This window comes from Bos mutus, chromosome 14, assembly GCF_027580195.1.
Source record: "Bos mutus isolate GX-2022 chromosome 14, NWIPB_WYAK_1.1, whole genome shotgun sequence".
Classification (NCBI taxonomy): Eukaryota; Metazoa; Chordata; class Mammalia; order Artiodactyla; family Bovidae; genus Bos; species Bos mutus.
Window position 1 is genome coordinate 70,469,937 of NC_091630.1, and position 14,995 is coordinate 70,484,931.

Genomic DNA, 14,995 nt, shown 5'->3' on the forward strand with positions numbered 1-14,995 from the left:
ATAGGAGGAGTTATTTCCTCAGGGCAAGAATTCTTAAAGAGAGAAATTTTTCTTCAAGTTTCCTCTGGAGTCTAAAGAACATTGTGACCACATTGTCAAAAATTGTAATTCTTATTTGGTGACCATAGTTTTATAGCCAAAATTTAGACTAACTAGACCGAAATTAAATAAACAAACAGGGTGACAATATACAGCCCTGACGTACTCCTTTTCCTATTTGGAACCAGTCTGTTGTTCCATGTCCTGTTCTAACTGTTGCTTCCTGACCTGCATACAGATTTCTCAAGAGGCAGATCAGGTGGTCTGGTATTCCCATCTCTTTCAGAATTTCCCACAGTTGATTGTGATCCACACAGTCAAAGGCTTTGGCATAGTCAATAAAGCAGAAATAGATGTTTTTCTGGAACTCTCTGGCTTTTTCCATGATCCAGCGGATGTTGGCAATTTGATTTCTGGTTCCTCTACCTTTTCTAAAACCAGCTTGAACATCAGGAAGTTCATGGTTCACATATTACTGAAGCCTGGCTTGGAGAATTTTAAGCATCACTTTACTAGCGTGTGAGATGAGTGCAATTGTGAGAAACGCTGGACTGGAAGAAACACAAGCTGGAATCAAGATTGCCGGGAGAAATATCAATAACCTCAGATATGCAGATGACACCACCCTTATGGCAGAAAGTGAAGAGGAACTAAAAAGCCTCTGGATGAAGGTGAAAGTGGAGAGTGAAAAAGTTGGCTTAAAGCTCAACATTCAGAAAACGAAGATCATGGCATCCGGTCTCATCACTTCATGGGAAATAGATGGGGAAACAGTGGAAACAGTGTCAGACTTTATTTTTCTGGGCTCCAAAATCACTACAGATGGTGACTGCAGCCATGAAATTAAAAGATGCTTACTCCTTGGAAGGAAAGTTGTGTCCAACCTAGATAGCATATTCAAAAGCAGAGACATTACTTTGCCAACAAAGGTTCGTCTAGTCAAGGCTATGGTTTTTCCTGTGGTCATGTATGGATGTGAGAGTTGGACTGTGAAGAAGGCTGAGCGCCGAAGAATTGATGCTTTTGAACAGTGGTGTTGGAGAAGACTCTTGAGAGTCTCTTGGAGTGCAAGGAGATCCAACCAGTCCATTCTGAAGGAGATCAGCCCTGGGATTTCTTTGGCAGGAATGATGCTAAAGCTGAAACTCTAGTACTTTGGCCACCTCATGCGAAGAGTTGACTCATTGGAAAAGACTCTGATGCTGGGAGGGATTGGGGGCAAGAGGAGAAGGGGACGACAGAGGATGAGATGGCTGGATGGCATCACTGACTCGATGGACATGAGTCTGAGTGAACTCCAGGAGTTGGTGATGGACAGGGAGGCCTGGCGTGCTGCGATTCATGGGGTCACAAAGAGTCAGACACGACTGAGCGACTGAACTGATCTGATCTGACACTCCGATAGATACAGAAAAATTTATGGCCTGTCTGGAGGAAGGGGTGATTAGTATATGTTTTCTCTTAGGCGATGAGTAACCTAGATACGATCTTCAAGGTTCCCCTGTCTGGAGGGGGTCTTATCCTTCTGTTGTTGTTTTCATAGGCACTAAACACAGAGTTTAGAGTCCACTGGAAAGATGGCCGAGCATGATCAGCATGAACAGGCCTAAGATGGAGTCCAGGCCCTATGAATTCCTTCTTCAAAATGAATTTCAGGTTCACATGCATGAACTGGGAAATATTCAGTATTAAATGCCTGTAAGTTAAATATTAGTATATCTGTTACAAATTTGTCAGCAAAGAAATTACCTTGCATGAAGAAACTTCTTAAAAAATGTACGTGAAATAAGAACTCTATTAGGAAGGTCTGTCTAAAATAGTCTATCCAGACTGGGGTAACTTGAACTTCTAAGGGTTGTGCTTAACCAAGTGTTGGAAGTCTATTGAATAGCTAAGTCATTTCCAAATAAAATAAGAATTTGAAACATTTACTACTAAACACTACCTCTTATAGAGAAATTAAAGAGATTTAGGATTAAAAATAAATGATGTTTGGTGCTATCCTAAAATGTTCTCTCTAAGAAAACAAAGGTTTTAGAAATTATCACTGGTATTTATGCTCACCAGTCTATAAAATGCTGATATAAAAATCAGTTTTTGGTTGCTTAAGGGAAGTAGGAAGTGTGTTTTCGGTAAAAAGGGTATGAGGAATGAAATTGCATTTTGTGAAGGGAAAAGGAAGTAAGCCTAACTTACAGGTGGCTTTTTAGATGGACGACGACAGTAATGGGTACAGAAAGGGATAAGGTTTGTGAAAAGTCAACCCTGAGGAAAAGTTTTATATATGGTTATGCTAGGTAGTTAGAATAGGGAAAAAGAGTCCAGAATGGCAGTGGCTAAAAGACAAGGAAGGGAAAAGCCTGTGAAAATAGAAGAAAGGAAGGTCCGAGGACCGGGGTGAAGACCTCAAGTGGAACAAACAGCACTCCTGGCTAAGCCCAGTTTGCATAGGGCAGGCCCGGGGAGGAAGAAACATAAAAAGAGGAGCCAAAGCGCCCGTGCTCTCTCTCTCTCTCCCGCGTGCTGGCGCGCTCCTCCACTCTCTTCTCTTCGCGTCTTTGGGTTGGCATGGCCTCACGCTTCGAGGATGGATTCTCCTGCTATCTTCTAAATAAAATAGAGCTGTAACACTGATTTGTCTAAGAGCTAGCACTCATCTCACTTGCTAGAAAAGTAATGCTTAAAATTCTCCAAGCCAGGCTTCAGCAATATGTGAACCGTGAACTTCCTGATGTTCAAGCTGGTTTTAGAAAAGGCAGAGGAACCAGAGGTCAAATTGCCAACATCTGCTGGATCATGGAAAAAGCAAGAGAGTTCCAGAAAAACATCTATTTCTGCTTTATTGACTACGCCAAAGCCTTTGACTGTGTGGATCACAATAAAATGTGGAAAATTCTGAAAGAGATGGGAATACCAGACCACCTGATCTGCCTCTTGAGAAATCTGTATGCAGGTCAGGAAGCAACAGTTAGAACTGGACATGGAACAACAGACTGGTTCCAAATAGGAAAAGGAGTACGTCAAGGCTGTATATTGTCACCCTACTTATGTAACTTATATGCAGAGTACATCATGAGAAACGCTGGACTGGGAGAAACACAAGCTGGAATCAAGATTGCCGGGAGAAGTATCAATAACCTCAGATATGCAGATGACACCACCCTTATGGCAGAAAGTGAAGAGGAACTCAAAAGCCTCTTGATGAAAGTGAAAGTGGAAAGTGAAGAGGTTGGCTTAAAACTCAACATTCAGAAAACGAAGATCATGGCATCCGGTCCCATCACTTCATGGGAAATAGATGGGGAAACAGTGGAAACAGTATCAGACTTTATTTTTCTGGGCTCCAAAATCACTACAGATGGTGACTGCAGCCATGAAATTAAAAGACGCTTACTCCTTGGAAGGAAAGTTATGACCAACCTAGATAGCATATTCAAAAGCAGAGACATGACTTTGCCAACAAAGGTTCGTCTAGTCAAGGCTATGGTTTTTCCTGTGGTCATGTATGGATGTGAGAGTTGGACTGTGAAGAAGGCTGAGCGCCGAAGAATTGATGCTTTTGAACTGTGGTGTTGGAGAAGACTCTTGAGAGTCCCTTGGACTGCAAGGAGATCCAACCAGTCCATTCTGAAGGAGATCAGCCCTGGGACTTCTTTGGAAGGAATGATGCTAAAGCTGAAACTCCAGTACTTTGGCCCCCTCATGCGAAGAGTTGACTCATTGGAAAAGACTCTGATGCTGGGAAGGATTGGGGGCAGGAGGAGAAGGGACGACAGAGGATGAGATGGCTGGATGGCATCACTGACTCAATGGATGTGAATCTGAGTGAACTCCGGGAGTTGGTGATGGACAGGGAGGCCTGGAGTGCTGCGACTCATGGGGTCGCAAAGAGTCAGACATGACTGAGGGACTGAACTGAACTGATAATGTTTTCTTGATTCCTTGGACCTATGCCTGTCAGCCACATGTTTTCTATCATGGACATCTTCGCATCCATTAAAAGGAAAACTCCCACAGTTATGGGGAAGATCTACATGGTTAACACCAGGCTATGGTCATTTAGGTTTAAAGGCTCCTCTATGTTGGAACGGTTAAATCATACTAAAAATGATCGACCTGCTAATTATGAGACAAAACTGGGTGCTTTATGAACTATGCCTATTATTGCCCATAGAGAGAGTGATTGGTATGGAACTCAGGGGATTTGTGGCACTAATTTATGGCCTTCACATCTACAGGGATGGATACGAAGGTGTAGCCTGGGATTCCCATGAATTTTAGCTCATACATGTTAACAAATTAGACGTAACCCTAACCAATCTACCATTGGTATGATCCCAGTGCGTCAAAGACCTGTATTCTACTGGTATGACCACTTAGCAGCTTGTGTGTATCTGTGTGTGTGTGCCTTCAATGGTGTTGGAGGATGTAATCGACCATATCTAAGCCTTAACAACTTCCAAAAGCTTTAAATGGTAGTAACCGGGCTATTAGCCTATTGAATTCTGTCTCTATGATGAGAAAGGCAGTGCTAGGCAACTGCAAGGCCCTTGACACCTTACAGCATCTCAGGGAGATATCAGTGCTATAATTCAAATCGAATACTGTATTTTGGTACCTGATAAATCCTTTAATGTAACACATTTGAACCACGTGAAAAATCAGATTTCTGCTCTAAGTGATTCATTCCCTAGTCTTGAAGATATTTAAAAAAAACTGGTGTGGGAGCCTCATGGCTAAAATATTTACTTTTAATTCCACTAACGTTATTAATATACCATTTGTATTTTGCTTGTCTCACAAGATTATTATTTCTTGTATTACCAAGTATATGACTGAGCCTCCAGTGGAAATGATGACTAGACTTGAAGCAGTTGATCAAATGAATAGCTCGATATATGATCAATGACTGTAATAGTGTAACTCTAGGTATGAAAAGATGCAACAAAGGAAGTACCTTCCTGGACCATAACTAGAAGACAGGTGTCCAGAGATCTTTGACTGTTAAAACCTAGTCCAGTAATAGCACATTGAGTGTTTTAGGACAAAAACCTTCAGAACTGGGAACGAGCCTTCCCAGCAATGCGGGACGAAATGGTCATGAAATGCCCCCCAAAGTATGGTCGGATGTATGACCACAAGGGGGCCATGTCAACTACAAATCGGCACTTACCAAGGATCTGGTGATTCTTGGGAATCTGGTGGGACCGGTCTTTATCTAGTTGGATGTTTTTAGGAACAGATTTTGTGATCTCAATCCTTGCATCTCCTCTTATCTAGAGAAGCACTAAATCCCTTCCTGGTGACATCAGATTCTCATGACTAACAAAAACCTTTTGTAAAATGAGTGCTTCATGGTATTGAACCCCCCCTTCCCCAAAACCTTATATATTGACCTTCCCCCACTGCCACTTTGGAGCAGTCTCTCAGAGCTCTCTGAGATGCCGCCCGGGCTGCAGTCCTCATTTTGGCCCAAATAAAACTTACCTCACAGCTCTCAAGTTGTGCATCTGTTTTTAGTCGACGTAAGCTATCATCACCAGCCTCCGAGTCCACGGGACTCCTGAGTGCTGGGATCCTCGGTCCTCGGCCAGGGCCACACTGGGCACAGTAGAGCCGCTCCCCCAGGTTCTGGACCCTCGAGTGGGGAGACCAGATCCAGGGCAAGGGTCTTTCACGGCAGAGGGGACTTTACCTGGGGGGTGGGGGCGTGGCTGCGGCTCCTGGGCTCCTGACTTCACTCTGCAGGGATGTGCAGGGGGGCACCTCCTCGGCCACCAGGACCCTTCGGGACAGAGACCAGCCCTCGTCTCTGAGAACCACCACATCGGGGCTTAGGGCTTCAGTGTATGAATTTGGGGAGGACACTGTCCAGCCCCTGGCCCCTCAAAATTCACATCCTTCTCACATGCACGGTGAACTCATGTCATCCCGAAAGCCTCAGAAGCCCTAACTCATCACAGCGCCAACGCGAACGCCTAGAGCCCAAAGTCTCCCCAATCTCTTATCGCACGTGGCCGAGTCCAGGTGGGATTCATCCTGGCAGATTCCTCTCCAGCTGCGAATCTGTGAAGCCAGACGAGTTAATACAGCAGTGGGATAGACTGAGAACAGACATTCCCACTGCAAAGGGGGAAACTGGAAGGAAGGGTGGCGGGTTCCAACCCCAGCAAAGCCGCCAGTCCTGCCCGGTGTCAGCTGACGACTCTGCTGTGACTGCAGGCGTCGGGCAGCGCTCTTGACCTGTGCCCCTGGACACCAGGAGACCCCCATTAGGGCAACCGAGAATGTCTCCAGGCCCTGCCAAAGGTCCCCTGCCTGGGCCGCAGAAATAACGCCCCTGTCTGAGAACCACTGCCTCACAATGACCACTTCATATCAAATCACATCAACAAACACAGATGCGACGGTCAATGTTTGAAGAATGAGGTTTCCAGGCTGGTGCTTGGTGCTGGGTGACTTGACTACAAAGACAGATAAGAAAGGTCCCAGCCCAGGGCACCCCGGCCCTGGTGAAATGGAGTGAGGGTGGGGTGCACACAGGTGGCCCCAGTGGGAACAGCAAAGGAACAAGCATTTTGCTTTCCATGTGAGGCAGTTGAGCCTGGGGGGACGATGGCCTGGGGGGTGATGGCCTGGGGGGCGGGCGATGGCCTGGGGATTGGGGGGACACGGGATTCAGGAAGTTCCAGGTAGGCAGCCCGGGCAAGGAAGGTGTGCCGTGCTTGTGCCACACTCACCTCTGCTCAAGGTCGGGTTCCTCCCTGTCTCTGGCCCCAGGCTCTTTTGGACAGAGCCCAGCCTGTGGGAGCCGGGGGCCGGGGGGTGGGGGAGACCCAGGGGTGCTGAGCCACAGGAGGGCCGGGTCTCAGGTTGCCCCTGCCATCCGGGGCTGCCCCCTAGTGAGGCACCCACCTGGCCCTCAGCCTCCCCACAGCCCAGGGAGCCCCTCCAGTGCTCACCCTCCAGCAGTGTCCTCTCCACCCGTGACATGCCCTGGCCCTTTTCCAGGGTAAATCAAGCAGAGGAGTAAGATCTGCTCCTGAGGCCATCTGGGGGCCAGGAAGATCTGAGGAAACGAAAGGCACTCTCCCCCGCAGGAGGCTTGCTGCCCCCAGACTCACGCCGGGGCCAGCAGGCACTTGGTGTGGCCTGGGCCGTCAGCCCCTGCCGACACTCCAAGGGGTCCCGGGAAGACTGCTCACAAAGGTCAGATAAAGGACAGCAGGGATCACTCCTGGCCCCCAGGTCAACAGTGGTCGGGAGCCACCGGTCCCACCCTCCACCGCTGGGTTCGGAGGAATGCGGGAAGGGCCACATTAGGGAAATTAAAATGGAAGAAGTCTTGTTCAGGCTTCAGAAGCAGGAGATCAGACCACTGGCCTGCTTCTGCCTTGCCTGGTCACTGCGTGGATTCTGTGCCTGCCCGCACGCAAAGAGTCAGGCGACACTTTAGATCAGAAAGGGAGTGGGTCTTGGAATTCTTGAACCCCTGAAGGGGTTGGTCTGGCCAACCTCCCGGGTCTAATTCACAACGTGAAGCAATCAGCATTGTAAAACTTCTAAAAAACAAAGCTGCATTTTTGCTGATGATGGTATCAGTTTGCAGCCTGGGCTTATAAGCAGGAGCCCCCAAAATTGCAATCTGAAGTCTCACCCGTGGGGTGGACGCACCGCTGGGGACCCTTTCCCAATTAGGACTCCAGATTGCTGGAGGGTCTTCCCAGAGCTTTTAAGTCTGGGTAAGTAGTTGGCCCAAGCTGGTGATGTTTAATAAGCTGTTAACTTCTCTCTGTTCTATTTCTTTCTTTGCTTTTCTTTTAATGACTGTATATTAGAATTAAGTCAAACAGTCCTCTGTTAAAAATTGAAATTGTTTATTTGTGTGTAACAAGTGGTTTCTTTCATTAACAAATCCGTCAAACCTAAAACGATTTTCGGCAATACAGGCGGGTTCCCAGAGGCTGGCCGGAGCCGCTGATGGGAGAAGGCTGGGAAAGGGACACAGTCAGTGCCACCGTGGCCCTGGCGTCCCGGTGTGGCCAAAGAGCTGGCCTGCTGATGAATCTCCCACCCCCAGGTCTTAACCGGTGGAAGCCTTTCTAGGCTCCTTATGGAACCGCTGTCTCTGTGATGGTGGAGAAGCTGCCTGCGGGCCTCCTCCTGGGGTGGCTGAGAAATGGGCCCCGTCCCCGGCAGGCTCTGCCTTCTGGAAACATAGAGAAGGCCAGGGAGGGTGCAGCCTGTCAGGCACTGAGGATCTGCCCCGCCCTGGGGCCCGGACCATTAGTGTTGACCGTGGGCAGCTGCCCCCCCTGCCAGCAGAGCCCTTAAAGCCGCCCAGGCTCTGCTCACCTGAGCCCGCCACCATGAAGGCTCTCGTCCTCCCCCTGCTCGCTGCTAACTTGGCCTTGCAGCCGGGTGGGGCTTGCGTGGGCCCGGGGCAGAGCTGGGGGAGCAGGGCCCTGGGGGTGGGACGATGAGGGAGGCAAGAGGGGCCGAGAGGGAGGAGGCGGCTGGGAGGAGGCAAGCAGGAGAGGGGCTCGAGGCGCCGGTGGAGCCTGCGTGCAGGTGGGCTGCTGGCGGCCTGTTGGCGCCGCCGTGTGGACCTCAGCTTCGACCTGTCCTGCCCGAGGAGATGAATCACCAGGAGCTGGAGCCTCGCCCCAGGGACAGAGCTGGCCTGGCCAGGGATGCACCCACCGCTCATCGCTCCGGGGACGGGGCCACTGAGAGGCACCTTGCCCGGTGATGCAGACCATTTGGGAAGGGTCCTATCCACCCTGCCCTCCGCTGCCTGGTGCCCCTCCCTCTCAGGAGCGTGGCATCATGACAGGGCCTTCGGGAGGTTGGGCAGGGCTCCCCCGTGTGCAGGGCCCCTAGTCTGTGGCTCTTGTGTACCGGATGGTGCCCCCCACTCCATGCAGGAGAGGAGGAAACGAGGTTCCTGTCCCCCAGCGCTGAAGAGAGGGGCAACCCATCACCCCACCCCTCATTCCCCCACAGGCACCGCCCTCCAGTGTTACTCCTGCGAGGACCAGGGCAACAACGAGGGCTGCCAGCGTGTGCAGAACTGCAGAACCAGTGCTGGACCGAGCATGTCGGTGAGCGGCCCGTGTACCCCTGGCCTCTCTGCATCCTGCCCTGCCCCCCCGCGCTGTCCCTCGGACGCCACCCCCCCCCCCGCCCGCGCACGCCCCAGGACGCCCCGCCCCCCGCGTCATCCCCCGGACTCCTTCAGGCGCTCCAAGGGCGCAGGATTGGGTCTCCGAACTGGACTGTTCATCCTTTGGACCACCCGCCCACCGGCCCCCTTGTTCTCCCGTCCGGGCACAGATACGGACGCTCCGTTTCCCATCCATCCACCCCCGCCCTACCCCTTATCCACCCATCCATCTGTCTCCTCACCCATAACCCGTCCCTTTCACCGCTCACCCTCCACGCACCCGTTGGCCCTCGTCCCTCCACCCTGCATCCAGTCATTCACTGAGCATCTCCAGTGCCGGCAGAGGGTCTGGATGCCTGGGCATGTGGACATGGATGCGACCAAGCCCCCGCCCTCACAGGGCTTGTCGTCTTGGGGTCGACCCAAGCTCTGGAATTTCAGTCAAGAGTCAGGACAGGAGGCAGGCCGCAGGAGCTGGGCCAGGGCAGGTGGATGAGTGCCCAAGGCCCAGCCCTGCCCAGCATCTCCACCACCCCTCCCCCCACAAAAGGCATCAGTCTCCTGACCGTCATCAGCAAAGGCTGCAGCTCGCACTGTGTGGAGGACTCGGGGAATTCCTTCGGGAGCAAGAAAATATCGCCTGCTGCTCCACTGACCTGTGCAACGCCAGCAGGGCCCAGGCCCTGCAGCCGGCCGGTGTCACCCAGGTGCTGCTCGGTGCTCCTGGCCATCTGCTGCTCTGGGGCGGGCCCAGCTGTAGGATCCAGGAGGACCCTGCTGTGCCCCATGCCAGGCAGCGGTATCCATGGCCCGGGCCACTCCTGACACACCTGGCCCCGTCACAGACCCTCCGAGACCCTCACTCAGGTCGGGCGATGCCCCCCGCCCTTCCCAGCGCTCCGTGGCTCCCTCGAGGACTCCTGCCCAGCTCCCACCGCCCAGCAGGCTGGGCTTCATGATGTGAAACAGCCGGCAGATAGCCCACCAGACCCCTGCTCAATATTCCAACCCACCCTTAACCCTTGCTCAAGCACGTCTTCCTCCAGGAAGCCTTCCCTGCCTGCCCCTCCATAAGCTGAGCCAGGTTCTGCGTGCAGTGTCCTCCACAACCAGCACGGAGCAGGCTCTCTGGAGGGCCCTGCAAAGGCTGAGAGGAAGTGTTCCGAGTAGTCCTAGAGTCAGCAGTGTGAGGTCCTGAGAGCCCCAAGAGAGGAAGCTCAGAGGGGCGGGCTTGTTCATGGGGGTCGGGGGGCAGCAACGCCATACACACAGTAGGCCCTTAACAAAGGCCTGTGGGCTTGGCGGCAGAAAGCCTCTGTCCTTGCTTGCCCCCAGGCGGAGGTCAGGGTCAGGGTCCGGGGTTGTGCGGGTGTAAACATGGAAATGTGGAGCACGTTTAGAGCTCTAGGAAAGAAAGAAAGCCAGGACGAGGATCCCCAGCGCTGGCGCCCGGAAGGCCTCTGCAGGACCCAAGGTCCAGAGGGAAGGACTGTGGTGCTGAGAGCAGCCACGTCCACCGAGCAGGGCTCCAGGCCATGGTGTTCACATGTCAGCCCCTCCCTGTGGGGGGTGCTCCGCCCTGGGCCGAGGCTCAGGAGGGGAGGTGCTCCGGGTCCCCACACCCCACTCTGGACTCCACGGGCGAGCGTGAGAGGGGAGGCGGCTGGCCCCCGGAGGTGGGAGCCCTGGCTGCGCCCTCCATGCCCTGTGACCCAGGTCCTGCCCCACCTCCTGCCGTCCCTGAGGCCTCGCAGCCATAAGCCTCCACAACAGCTTGGCTCCCGGCCCAGCTCCCCGGGCAGAGGTCTCCCCTCCTGCGGGACGGGGCACTGACGGGCCCCCAAGGGTACGGACAGCACGGGGCCACCTGCAGGGGCAGCCCCCCAGTCCCCACAGACAAAGAGGAAGTGCAAACCCCTGTCCCCAAGCTCTGGACGACACCTGCCCCCATCTCACCCTCATGGTGTTGCTTCTTGTACGGAACAAGGTATGTTCTGCGAGCTGACACACCTGGTCACACTCTCTAAGGGAAACCACTTTTGTTTCTAACCTCTCTCTCTCCTCGGTAAGGAATAGAAACCCTGTGGTGGCCGAAGTGGTCCTCCAGATGGACCAGCGTGTTTGTTTTTAAGATGACCCTTGCATCTTCCAGGGGGCAGATGCTATCTGATCCGCTCGCAGCTCCAGTAGCCGGTGATGACCCAGCAGACTTGACAGAGCCCTCGCCACACGCCAGGCTCTTCTCTGCCACCTCCCGCTCGTTCATTTGTTCCTCCCTACTTAGAGGTGAGGCTGTGCAGAGGAGGAACCTGAAGCAGGGAGGTGAGGCGGCTTGCCCAAGATCATGCAGTCAGCTGGTTAGAACTGGCAAGTCTGCATATTCGAACTCCAGTAGAAACAGGCTCAGAGAGGTGAAGGAGCTGACCTGAGGTCACACAGCTGGCTCCTGCCCACCCCAAACCAGGCCCCGCAGTGGGCATCTCCTGCTCTGGCCCCAGCTCCCAGCCACAGTCAGCCCCAGGCCGTCCTCCTCCAAGGACTCTGGCTGCACTGGACTACCTGTCTGGCCCTTCCAGGGCTGAGATTGGTGGGCTCCCCCTAGGCTGATGACTGGTCTGACTCCCTAGGGATATCCCCACCCTCCCCACTTGACTCCAGCTGCTCAAGGAGGCAGGCTGGACAGCAGGGAGTGTGGGTCTCCAGGGTGCTCTGCAGTCCTGGGGTACCTCAGGGGCCCTTCCTGGGTCAGGAGAGATGCCCAGTGCTTCCCCACGCCTGGTGGGCATCTCTCCTGACTCAGGAAGGGCCCTCTGAGGTACCCCAGGACTGCAGAGCAACCCCTGGAGACCCCATCAACTGGCCCACATAGGCTGTGGGGGTGGGGCAGCCCCCAGGTGAGTCACCGCCTTGCTGCTGAATGCTCAGGGACTGTCCCTGCCCCCAGCCTGGGCCTGGGCACACAGCACCCAGAAAAGAATTCCAGCCCCGGGAGTAATCCGGTCAGTCCCCCCAGAGTCTCCTGGGGTCCACCCCTGTGCTTTGACAGAGCTGCTCTCTGCCAGAGCGACCACCCCGTCAGCTCCACAGTGGACCGGCCACCCAGCTGGCGCTGCAGACAAACAGGTCTGCACCCTGGTTCTGTCCGACCCCCAGGCTACCTCTTCATGGCAACGTGGTGGTGACCAAGGTATGCATGGATCCAAGCGAGCCCCAAGCGGGACTGGCTAGGCCAAAAGGGCCCGCAGAGCTGCTGCCGCCGGATCCGGGACCCCTGTGTGGAATTGATAGGGTGTGGACCCAGGGGCGGGGTCCAGGCAGGGCCGGGGTCCAGGGGCTGCCTGCTGGTTCTGACTACATGCACTGTTGCTTTTGTTTCCTCGGGCGGCGTCTTGAGCCCATGCTTCTCTTCACTTGGAGGCTCAAACCCAGGAGGCGGCCAGTGGAGCTTAGTATGCGGGCCTGCCCCTGGCGGCGACGCCCAGCGTTACCCAGATAGGAGAATCCTTAGGAACCCAGGGGACCCAGAAGTACCCCTCTGTTCATCTGCCCTGCTTGGTTCTGCAGGCTTGGAGGCTCCAGGGCCAAGGGAAGGGGTCGAGGTCCCGTGCCCAGGACTCCTTCCAGCCCTCCACAAGGTGCCAGGGACCTGTCACAAGATCCATGTGTCCACCGGGTGGGACAGAAGCAGCTGGATGGTGGGGGCGTGGAGAAGGCGCTGGCGTGTGTCCACTGGGTGAAGGTGTGTCCACGTCCATGGAGAAGGCACTGGTTCTTATGGCATTCACATTTTGAACACCTTCAGTGCACCAAGCATCCCGCTGGCCTTGGGGTTTGGCAGTCAACGAGACAGACCAGCCCTGGCCACCTGGCCGCAGGGTCCGGCGGGGAGAGGGCACCCCCTACCTACGGATTGCATCAGTGTAAAAGTAAGTACTCTGGGGATCTAGCCCAGTTTGGGGTTCCAGAAAGGGGCAGATGGAAGGAAGGGTCCCCTGCAGAGGGAACAGCATGTGCAGTGTGTGCGTGTCTATGTGCGCGTCTGTGTGTGCCTGTGTGTCGTGTGTGCATGTGTGTGTGCACATGTGCATGTGTGTGAGGGCGTGCATGTGTGCACCTGCGTGTGGTGTGTAGATGTCTGTGCATGTGCATGTGCACTCGTGTGTGCACGTCTGTGTGCCCACGTGTGTGGATGTGTGCATATGTGTGTGCACGTGTGTGTACATGTGTGTGGGCTCACGTGTGCGCCCGCGTGTCGTGTGTGCATGTGCATATGTGTGCACGTGTGTGTATGCATGTGTGTGTGTACATGTGTGTGCTGGGTGATGTGCACAGCAGAAGCTCAGAAGGACCCAGGAGCGGGGGCTGTGAGGAGGGCGGGGCTGCCGGAGCCTCGCCCACCAAGCTGCACTGTGGTCTCCAGAACTAGCTCTCTAGCTACAGGGTCCTCCCTGGGGGATGGGACAAGGTGGGTGACAAGGCGGCTGCATTCTGAGGGGCAGCCAAGGGGGCCTCGAAGGGCATGGCATTCCATTGGCCCTGAGAAGCTAGCCCACCCCTGGACAGATGGCTCAGAGCCTAGCCAGGGCAGGGACAGCGTTATAGGGACAAGTGTGAGCATCTGTGGAAGGGTCTTCTTACTGCCAGGGTTTCCTACGGTGGGTGGACCTGCCCTGACATTGGAAATGAGCCCTCTGTTCCTGGAAGTATCCAAGCAGATCCAGGGACCCAGGACAACGCTGGCCCTACTCCGCCCAGCTGCTGGTCCCAGAAGCAAAGCCAGAAAAGCAAACCACTCAGCCTCTGCCCGACACTGACCTTGGCAAGGAGGCCGCCTAGCACCCAGCTCCATGGACTGTGGACCACGGCTGCCCCAGGAGCTCCTTCTTCCCGGCCTGTAAGAACCCTGCAGCTCAAGCCCGCTGGGTGTGGACTGGATGGACAGGCAGCTTCCTCAGTCCAGCTGCTGCCAGATGTCTTCTCAGAGCCACTGGACCGCAGCAATCACTCAGCAAACCCACCGTCCCGGGACTCTAATACTGACCTGAGCAGGAGGCCTCGGGGGTCACTGGCAGATGAAGTCGTTGGAGAGGCCTGGAGGCTGGTCAGGCGAGCTGGCCTGCCTTCTCTGGGCCTTCGCGCAAAGCCCTGCAGAGAAAAGGGACAGGACAGCGACTCAGTGCAGCAGCGCGTCAGGCCAGGCGTCCAGGTGCCTAATTCAAGTTACCGTTGAATCCACTGCTGAGTCATTTCAGTTACTAACTCCTCCCTCTCCACCCTGATGTTCTTTGCTCCCGTTTCTAAAAAGGGTAAAGGGTAGGAATGCTTGGAAATGAGGTTGCGGTTTGTCAGGATCTTGCGGGGAAGAGGTGAGTGCGGCGGGGTTAATGAGGTCACAGGCTGAGACTGAACAGGTGTACTGGGGCCAGACTGAGACACTCCTTGAATCCGCCCGCACGTGGGGCTGTCGTCCTGCGAAAGCGGGGAGCCCCTGGAGGTTTGGGAGCAGAGGAGGATCGGTTTCCAGTCGTCTCCAAGTAACGCCGCTGGCGACCGGGCTATTTTCCGTTTCTCCCGCAAAATTCCACAGCCTAGGCCAGGGAAGTGCTGGAGGCTCTCCCAAATTAGAGGTGGAATCTCCGGGGTCAGTCCGAGTCTTCAAGCGCCAGGGAAGGTGCGAGGAGCTCGCGCTCCCAGAAGGGGCGGGGGCGACACTGCGGGAGACCCGGGGGCGCTCCTGCGTCCGTAGCGCCCGGAGTGACCGCCAGGTGCCGCTGCGATCCCTGGGCTCAC

The 14,995-nt window shown here is 54.5% G+C and overlaps 1 long non-coding RNA gene across 1 annotated transcript; it reads right to left on the bottom strand.

Annotated features, from left to right (window-relative positions):
- Positions 1-7,906: 7,906 nt before the first annotated feature.
- Positions 7,907-14,603, bottom strand: LOC138990726 (uncharacterized). Its single transcript, XR_011466822.1, has 3 exons — positions 14,247-14,603; positions 14,021-14,097; positions 7,907-8,660 (listed from the first exon to the last, which is right to left on the bottom strand). It is a non-coding gene; the product is annotated as an uncharacterized lncRNA (long non-coding RNA).
- Positions 14,604-14,995: the final 392 nt, after the last annotated feature.